Source organism: Rhynchophorus ferrugineus, unplaced genomic scaffold (genome assembly GCF_030347505.1).
Source record: "Rhynchophorus ferrugineus isolate W39M unplaced genomic scaffold, kcgeb_rfMv2 rfM4, whole genome shotgun sequence".
Lineage (NCBI taxonomy): Eukaryota > Metazoa > Arthropoda > Insecta > Coleoptera > Curculionidae > Rhynchophorus > Rhynchophorus ferrugineus.
This window is the reverse complement of record NW_027472583.1, coordinates 45,065,544-45,076,858: the sequence shown is the minus strand read 5'-3', so window position 1 is coordinate 45,076,858 and position 11,315 is coordinate 45,065,544.

The following is an 11,315-nucleotide window of genomic DNA, read 5'->3' as shown; positions in this document are numbered from 1 at the left end:
CATCATTTTAAAGTCCATAACAAAACGACAGATACATGGCTACAGTTTTCTGATGGTTTTTTTAGGGAACAAACCAAAATAAATTAAACACCATTACAACTCAGTCAGGAAAATGTGCTTACAAATGTAAACATCCGTCTTCCCCCAACACCAGTAGTTGCGTACACGTATCCCACTATTGATATTAGAAATTAATAATAGAATAAAAGACTTGAGAAGTTTTTAACATATATATTAATTAAATTAACAATAACAATGTAAACAAAGGCAATGGCATATACTAAGAAAGGCAATGAATAATCCAAGAAATAATAAAAGAAAATTGTTATTAATCTAAGAAAGATGTGAAATGTACGAGATGGTACCGAGGAATTTGTCCTCGACGTTCCAAAAGCGTCATCTTCTAAACCACGCCAAGGATAGGTAATAGAGAAGATCTGGAGAATACGATGAGGAAGCAATTCAAAGCCCAATTCATGGATTTTTGCCACCGTTTTCACTGACTTTTGACACTGTGCATTGTCTTGGTGAAACAGCACTTTCCTTTTCTTCAAATACCGCCGTTTTTCGGAGATTTTGTCCCTCAAGCGGTCCAATAACGCTACGTAATAGTCGCTATTGATGGTCCTTCCTTTTTCAAGGTAGTCAATGAAAATTATTCCATGCGCATCCCAAAATATAGATGCCATAACCTTGTCAGCGTTTTCCCACTCTTTGGAGCGGTTTCATCGTGTGCAGTACACTCGGATGACTGTCGATTGGACTTCGAAGTGAAATAATGGAACCATGTTTCATCCATTGTCACATATCGACGCAAAAACATGGGTTTATTATGCTTGATCATCTTCAAACACTGCTCCGAATCATCAACTCGTCGTTGTTTTTGGTCAAAAGTGAGCTCGCTCAGCACCCATTTTGCACAGAGCTTTCTCATACCCAAACAGTGAATTATATGACATACACGTTTAGTTGATATCTTTAGTGTGTCTGCTATTTATTCAGTTTCAATTTACGGTAATTCAAAATCATTTTGTGGATTTTTTAAATGTTTTCGTCGGTAAAAACTTTTATGGAGCGTCCACTGCGTTCACCGTGTTCGGTACGCACCACGTCTAAACTTAACATACCAATACTTGACGGTTGATTTTCTTGGGCCAGTGTCCGGAAACTTGACATCAAGCCAAGTTTTTGCTTCAACTGTATTTTTCTCTTCAAAAAGCAATATTTTATCAACACATGAAATTCCTTTTTAACCATTCTTTTCACAATAACAAAAGCTGCTTCACCCAAAATGTTTAAATTTACAAACTATATTTTGACACGCATATTTTGATGGTTAGGCCTAACTAAAAAGTATATGGATTTAATTCTAGTAGCGCCATCTATGCGTCAGGCCGGGGACTTTTCGATTGACTTGTTACATGTGAATATTTTTACTTTGGTTAAATTTTAATTTCCAGTTCTGGGCCTATTTATTTAATAATAGTCTGTGTTTTCTACTAGTAGTTTTCTTATAGCTCTGGGCAGATATATATATATATATATATATATATATATATATATATATATATATATATATATATATATATATATATATATATAATTCTCTACATGTATATGTATTTAACTTATGCTTAACAACTGTTGCAATATTAATAGTTGCATTTTAAGGGGCTTTAAAATTTTTCTGCACAATTTTTTTAATTAATATTCTAGAACGTCAACAATCTGCTCGTGGGCAATAAGTATTAATATATCATTTCAGTTATATAATATAACCATCCTGACATGTACAAGATCACTTCAGTAAGTGATCTAATGTACAACTTATAATCTAAATCTTATTCCAGATACTATTCTAGCTTATTTTAAAGAATATCCTAACTTATTCTAAAAACTATTCTAGTTTATTCTAGAGATTATTAAACCTCACTCTATTTGTCTACTAATTAGTTCGTATGGTAGTTTGCGTTTGAGCCTATGCACTACACTGTCATCGCGCACATTTAACTGTTTGGCGAGTGCATTGAGATGCACTAATAGTGTTTCAGAGTACTTCGCACTAACATTCTGAATCACACTCATTATTATTATGTTGTTGAATTAGTTTGTTGGAACTATACAAATTAACAGATTTTATCTTTGTACTGTTACATTCTTAGGCCAGAGGCCATATATTTAAAGCCATAATGTCATAGATGGTTCATATCATGGGATCACAAATATGTTGTGTTTTACCAGTAGCTAAAATCAAATAAAGAGGTTATTGCATTTGTCTACTGTCTATTTACCTTTATCTTCCCATTGTCGCATATATGCAACACGAAGTTTGACTTCACAAAAGGCAGTCAAAATGAATTTATTACACGAAATTTGTCATGCATGTGTTAAAAGACAATCAGGAACTCTCTTTTTTATATTTCACAATTAGTCTAACCCTTCGTTAAAAATAATAAATCACTGAGAACATGTTTTTTTTTTTCAATATTTTTCAATAATGTATTTCAGGTATCAAATTATATATATTTCAAACTCTCTGTGCATATTGTTGAATGTTATATATGTGGAATACACATGTATATGTTTTTCTTGAAGATATTTGACCCATGACACGTGCGCTGAGGTAGCGTTGGGAGTTTCATTTAGATTACAAATCGTGACCCGTGCTCTCAAATATAAAAACTGGAATTGTAAGTTTGGTGCTAATGAAGTATTCTGTAGTCCACAAGCTTTGTAAGAGTTATATCTGGGTTTGTGTCCCCTTTGAAGGATCGGACCTCCGTTGAAAATACATCCTATTTTATTATTATTTTATTATTTCCCCTAATTTCTTATTATAGAACATAGTAATGGATTTCTGCAAAAATAAAATACTACCATCTGAAGAAATTATAGCTGTTCTTGAAGAAATAAAGACAAAAGAAGCCATTGATGCAGTCATCACACCTCCTGAAGTTGACGAACTTACTCATGAAGAAGAAATAGAAGATGGACGTTTGATTATCATTGACTGGGGTTCTGAAAAAACAAAACATAAGAAGAAGAAACCTATAACAAAATGGCTAAAGTGTGCTCTAACTTAAACTGAGATTGCTAAAACCTGTGAAGTTAAATGTGTCGAAAAAGAGTAAGTTTAATTTATTTAAGGAATTTGACACCTATACAAAGGTTTGAACTTTTATTAGACAAAGCAATTCTGGATGAAATAAAAGAGTTTTCAATCGAACATGCTCAATGTAAAAACAACCACACATTACGCTATGTCGTGACATACGACGTATTCAGTACGGGACTGACTTGAAAATCATTTTTGGTATCCTTATATTCTCTGGTCATCACTGTTTCCCTCAAACAAATTTTACTGGATTTCATGAAGATAAAGGTATAACTCTCATACCCACAACAATGTCACGGAATAGATTTGATAAAATAAAGAAATACGTTCATCATTCTGGTAATGATAAGTTGGACAAATCTGATAAGTTTCCCAAGTTAAGACCTTTTTTCAATTAACTCAATAAACGGTTCATGCAGTTTGGTGTATTTTCCCCTAATATATAGATTGATGAATAATTGGTGGCATTTTTGGACAGCATTCTGCTAAGATGTTTATACGAGGGAAACCAGTAAGGTTTGGATTCAAACTGTGGTGTATAGCCTCAGCTAGAGGATATGTATATCAGTTTGACACTTATGGTGAAGTTTTACAGAATACTAATGAAAACCTGAGTTTAGATGAAAGGGTTGTTGAAAGTTGTTCATGATCCTGAACATCATACCATACCTTTTGATGACTTCTTCACAAGCCATTACCTTCTTACTTTGTTATCTATAATAGAAAAAAAATGGAGCTGGTACAATGAGAGAAAACCAAGTGGTTTCCTATCCACTTCAGTCAACAAAAGCTTTAAAGAAAAAAACAAAGGGGAAATATGATTATAGATTTGACTGTAACAACATTCACTTCGCATGCTAGGTGGCATGAGAATTCTGTTGTAATAGTCGATACCAACTTTGGTATCCTTGAGCAATGCCATTTTAAACTCTAGAATCAGAATTAGAGACAAAAAATGGTGGTGGCCACTATTCTCCAATGGAATTGACAGTGCTATTGTCAATTCCTGGAAAATGTACCAACTGGCAACAGCTTCCACTATTAGTCAAAGCGATTTCAGATCCCAGATTACATTAAAGTTATTAAAAACTGAAGAAGAATCTAAACTGGAGGGAAATTACCAACCTCAGAGAAAAAACACCAACCTTGGATAACCCAGCAGAAACAAATTTCAGGAGCAGTTAGGAAGGATAAAATTGATGATATTATAATCCGCAATGAAGAAAATACAAGGAAGAGATGCAAGATTAATAAAAGCCACACGATCTACATATGCAAGGTATGTCAGTGTCACGATGTCAGACATACGGAGTGGTTTTCCAAATTTCGTGAGTGACGAAATCAACTTTGGTTAGTTTTTTTTATATAATTAACAGTTTTGTACAATCTCAGCAAATAAAAGCATGTGATCGAAATATCAAAAATGTCTTGCATTTTAATCAGGAAACTCCCTACGTTGCATCAGCGCATCATTATGTTTGCTTCAGGTGGCAACACTTATAATGTTATTTTAATTATTTTAAAGTTAAATCGATGACAAAATACCATAATATTTCACAATTTTTATTTTTGGGGAGAAATGGGTTAAATAAATTGAAATGTTGCGTATTATTTCAAAAGAGACTAGCAATAGCCAGCAAGAGACGCGAAGTCATACTTTTATGAAGGGCGCACTGTTGCTGATCGAACGGGAAATCCCGTCAAATGCAACATACTCTCCAGATATAGCGTCTTCTAACTACCACTTGTTTGGGTCGATGCAGCATAGCTTGGCTAATTCGCGGTTTTGAAAAGCTGAAGAATCGATGTCAACATCGTTGTTTGGGGCTTTTCAACGCTTCTGCGACTCTTATTTTTCTACCTGAAGACCTATAGACAACTATTAATGGGCCAATGTACCCATGAAATATGATATGCTCTTCTATCTAAATGATAACCAAGTTAAATTGTAATTAATATAAACAAACAAGGTAAAATACAGTGATTTTTTTCTCCAACATCAGAACGGGAGCTATCTTCAATAGGTTTAGGGATAAGTTTTCCAATATCGGCACAAGAACAAAGCTCATGCACGTTAACGGCCTTTCGAGGCAGATCAGGCATTAGAGAATTATTATTATAGAATTATTATAAAATCGGTGTTTCGGCAGGGTACTGTTTTCAGAAAGAAGGGCAAAAATCATCAGAGTTCATAAAAATGCCTAATATTTCACAGAATTAATGGCGATGTACAATCTACTCGGGAACCATAGTATTATAATATTTTCCAAACGGACGTATCCATATATTTTAGGATTCCATTTAAAAATTTTACTCAGCAATATAAATGACAACATGCCGCTTATAGCGAAATAAAAATACCCTTGAATGCCACTTAAGAAAGTTTCAGAATGATGTGTAGTTTCATCAATATGGGGGATAATTGGATTTGCAAATCACATGCTTATATTATTTATAAATAAATATAAGAAGGGTGTAAAATGTACAGTTTTGAGAGCTAATTAAAGAAAATGAATGTTGATGAAATAATGTTGAAGTTGAGCCGAATATACTTTTTCAAACGAATTGTAACTAAAGACCTTCTTACATGTTTAACCCAATTACTCTTATCATACTAGATACCATTTTTAAATTGTTCTCTATGTCATTGTATATAACAGCTATGGCCAAAGTCCCGCGCTATCTTTGTTATGTGACCTTTGGCCTCAGTTTCGCCTTAACCATTTTGTTGTGTAGACGTCTAAATTTTATTGTGGATAAATATACTCCACAAGAATGACCAGAAATAGTGACAATATTTATTGAAATTACTCGTTCCATTATTGTCACCAAAAATATCGTAATCGTTCAATGCCTCACAAAATCACAATTTATCTTTTAGATGCGAATTTTCGACAGTACGGTACGACAGCAGACAGGCCTCGTTCTGAAACACAACGGACGTCTGGTAACGCTGAAAATGTGGCTCTGATGCGCGATAGTGTTGCAGGGTCTCCAGAAACATCAATTCGGAGACGTGGTTCCCAGTTACACATCTCTGAACGCAGTTTAAGGCGAATTTTGAAAACTGATTTGAAAATGTTGCCGTACAAAATTCAGTTAGTCCAAAAATTACTACCGAGTGATCCTAATCAACGAGCTGGGTACAGTATTGCAATCCTAAGGCTGTCTGCTGAAATTGAAGAATTTTCGTCCAAATTGATAATGAGCGATGAAGCCCATATTCTTCTCAGTGGCCACGTCAATAAACAGAAGTGTCGGTTTTGGGGAATACAGAATCCTCAATTAATTCATGAAATATCATTACATCCACTAAAAATAATTCTATGGTGTGGTATTCATGCTGGAAACATTACTGGTAGATATTTCTTTGAAAATAGCCAAGATGTTGCAATTACTGTTACTGCTAAACGGTACCAAGGATTCAACATTTTCTGCCCTTACAACTGCCCTTACTGCAACTTACTCTGCATTTCGTGCCCGAAATAAAAGAGTAAGGACTAGAGGACATGTGGTTTCAGCAAGATGGAGCCAGAACACACACAGATCGTTCAACAATTCAATTCTCGAATGAGGTTTTTCCACAAAAACTAATTTCGCCAAGTGTTGATTTAACAAGGCCAGACAGATTTAATACCACCAGACTTTTTCTTATGGGGTTTATTAAAATCAAAAATGTATGTGAATAATCTCCAAACGGCTCAACATCTTAAAGACCATGTTCATCACGAAATTGAAAAAAATTCGGCCTCAGATGTCGGAGGATGTCATGAAAAATTCCTTAAAGAAAGCCAAAAGTTACATAGCTAATCACCATTTAGAAGATGTAATTTTTCAATCATAATGAAAAAAAAAACGTAAAAACCAAATAAACTTTTTGAAAACGAAACTTAAATATTTTTTCTTTGAGCAAACTTATAGGCAATCAAAATAATAATGAAACTTTTGCCCCATTTGTATTTTCTTTTATTTTTAATGTTTATGACTATCGATTTATCCATAAGTAATACTTGTGTAAATTAATAAAATAATTTGTTATAGATTTACTGAAGAAATCCGCACCAAACAGAATAATAAACGTGGCGTCAGTTGCTGCCAAATCAAGTAAATTTACCAAAGTAGCTAATATTAATACATTCGACTCCCTGTACCAAGTTATACATATACATTACACCCTGGAGCTATGTTCACCAAAATAACGAGGCAGATGTCTTTAGGATTAAAATTGGTTTTAAATTTTTGCTTATATTGGATATTTAAGGTTAAACATACTAAAAAGTGATATATCAAGTGCAGCATGGGTATTTTTAGACCCCACTTGAAGGAGCTCAAACCACTATCCATTGCGCTGTAGCAAAAAATATCGAAAGATACTCAGGATCTTTGTTTTTTGACTGTCGGGTTGTGGATATGTACGAAAAAGCAAAAAATCCGGAATTGGCCAGAGAACTTTGGTCTCTGAGCGAAAAATTGGTAAAACTAGCATAATTCGTAATAGGTCTATCTTCTTTTGTCGTTTTATTATACACATTTTAAAATCAACTTCATCGTTCAATTATAATTAATCATATTTGTAAACATGAATTAATTATGATCAAGAGATAATATTGTAATTTGTATTCAATGAAGGACTAATTGTTTAAAGCTATGTAATTTGTTTATTATATTTATTTTATTTTTATATATTTTCTATTATAATGGGCTTTTTAATTATTTTTTTACCAAATACCTTCTGTTCTGATAGTTCTCATTGAGAAATTGGAGTACTTTCTATTAGCATCGTAATAACTCTAATAGTGCAAAATCGCGAACATTTATACAAGAATAAACAATTAAAATTTTTTTTAGCAATTAAAAGTATTTGAGCATTAAATAGACTACTATATTAAATAATGATATATATTTATATATTTTCTGATCATTGTTTCACATTAGAAAATCATTAATTGAAAAAAAAATGTTGCACATTTTGTTGAAATATTCTTGAGCATATTTTCCTTCTTCCTTTTTTTCTCATTAGAATCCAACTACAGATCTCCTTAACAGATCATCTCTACAAAATTCTAAAACGATTGATCGTTTAGAGATTTACCTGGACCATAATCTCCATAAACTCTTCTTTACTCTTGCCAATAGGTCATACTAAGTAGATTCTCGTCGATACATTACTTCAAGGGGCTCTGTACTTAGTCCTATCTTCTTCAACATAGTCATTAACATAAATCCATTTTTGATATACCATGCAAACTGAACGGCTTTTGCACTCAACGACTTCGGATTCTCCATCACATCAACTTGGCAATAACATTATATCCAAATATCTGATTATTTTAGATAAAATATATGTGGAAACTTTGTACGTGCGTTTGAAATTTGAGTATTTCACTTAATTTCCCCTTTTCCCACTTCACATGCCGACTCGGTTAAAATGGGATCACTTCTGAAGTGAAATATTTCGAATAAAGAAGGAATTTTGAAAATTTGTCCACAATTGAGGAGAAATCCAAGAACATTCATTAAAAGATATATAGACAGCCGAATTTAGAACCTCCTCCTTTTTCGAGGTTGGTTGAAAATATTATAAAAAAGATTAAATTTGCTTTAATAGTACGCGTGAATCAAATCTGGATCCAATAATCCGTTCAGCTTGCTCAGATTTTGTCTCTTTGATTATTCTCTATGCCTACTTTAGCCATTTTTTTATTCATAAAATATTTATTGTCCAGTAATTAAAACATCCAATAATGGATGATCCAATAAGAAATCTTTACACATTAAGAAATAGTAGCATTCACAGGCCTAATTTTTATTTATAAGACAAACTCACGTACTTTTATAATTGAGAACATTTATATATATATATATATATATATATATATATATATATATATATATATATATATATATAAGCATTTATATACCTTTTGTGCCAGTGAGTGGTATAGGTGCGTATTTTTTGTTTCGTTTTTCTTCCTTATTTTTTGTTAATATGCTTTTTGAACAATTGTTCCATTTCTTGTTTTAGTTTTTATTTATTATTCAGCCTACTCCTATTAATGTTTTTCTGCTTTTATCAACTTATCTTTAAATTAAGGTACGTCCATCATTCATTTTATAAAGGACAGATGTGTTCTTTTCGTTTCGAGTTCCGTTAGTGTAGCCAATTCAAATTATTGCCACAATTCATTTTCTTTACTAGCTAATCCTCGTGTGTTCTACGTTCTTATCTCTTTCAATGTTTTCTCTCCACTCCCCCTTTTGGTTTGTTGAATTTATTATAATTTCTTTGTTCATTTTCATTCATCATGTTGTTGCTTTCTGTCGGCATTGTCACCACTTTCAAAGTTTTTTGGATCTCTTAATTCTTGTGAAAAAATTCTTTATAAAATCTTCTAATATTTTTGACGACAGTTTTCTCTTTCGCATAAATATGACGCACAAACTACCAACAACCGAAGGAACAGGACATTGTTTTATATCTTATATTAAGATATTGCTATATATAAATTCAACGTGATTGGTAATTTCTTGTCGAATATCTGACTCACTGCTTTCACTAGAAGATCTTTTCAATATTTGTCAGAACTTTAATCTTTCTACATTTGTGCTTGTTTCAATATCCAGCAAGTAATAACTCGTTTGCTCTACACATATATTCACACTAATCTTCTACACATATATTAATCGATATAGATGATCATTTAATTAAATTTTATTGATATAAACATCTTAATATAAATATATAAACTCATCCAAGCTTATTGTATTGTATCTCAGTTTGCCTTCTCTCAAATAGGTATCTAACGAATACATTCAGGTATCTTCAAGAAAGTTTTATTTAACATATATATGTTTGTTCAGAATTTCATTGCTGTATCGTTCATATACTAGTGGATCATAGTACTCAAATTTTAATCACATTCAAAATATGCTTCTGAGGCAGGACTGAACTCGATTTCTTCAAATTACGGATATTTGTCCATGTATTTATTACAAAGACTTGTATTAATAATGTATTAATAAAATACCGGCACATCACGAAACAAATGGTTGTTATTCAAATGATTTTCATGAGATGTTTATTTAAAAATATTCAATCTCTCTTTATTTTTATATTGCTGCATTGTCGGGTAAGAAATGTTAGATATCAAATACTGATTTTTTAAAGCTATACTTACTTCTAAAATATTGTATTTATCTATTGAAATAGGATTAAAGGATTTATAAAAATTTACCTATTTTCATAATTACGTCTAGAGTGATTATTCATATGATCAAAAAAAATCATAAAATAAAAGAAACCGTCATGCAAAGTTTAACAGCAGTCACGTTATCATGACTTACGTCAGTCTCCAGTAATCAGATACAGATATTTGTCTTTCTTAAAATTTTCGTAGAATTTTCGTACCAAACAAAACAATTCTAAAATTATTTGTATTAAGTTAACACTCTATATATTACTGTATGATTGTTAACGCATTCTAGGTGAGATCATTGGACTGCAGTTATTTTAAAACGAATCCGCCACCACCATAAGAATATAATTTTGAATGTATATCATGAGTATATCAATGAAGTTACTGCCGCCCTATGATTGTCATTATATATGGCTTTTCAGAGCTAGTCGATGTTGAAAAAACTGAAATGATTTTTTTATTTACAGAGCTTAAATAAACCATTATGCATGGAATATAACATAGTTGAAATGTTCCTCCCTATTTTTTGCAACTTTCCACGGCAATTCAGAAAACCTAAGGAAAAAATTTCCGGTAGCATCGTTCTCTAGCCCTCGCGATTGACGAAAAAGTCGCTGCCAACAGAAGCAACGAACTATTAACGCCATCTGCCCAAAATCCACAACAAAGAGTAACTTTTTGTGAATGCATTACCATATTTTAGTTTGGCATCATTACACATACAATCATAACAGGATAACATTTTCTAGGCCAAAATTTCCACAAACCTTTGGACATTGTTTTACACTAACAAACACTTGTTTTGGTAATAAAATTAGATGAGATAAACGTTAATTATTGTTACTGGTCATGACAACAACAACTGGTAAACAGGCACCGACAAAAAATATAGCCATATGCACCACAATGTAATCCAATATCCTTTCAAATATATAGGAAATAACTTAATTTTATATTAAATTAATATTAATATTAAATTATTAATTAAATTAAAATATTAACAA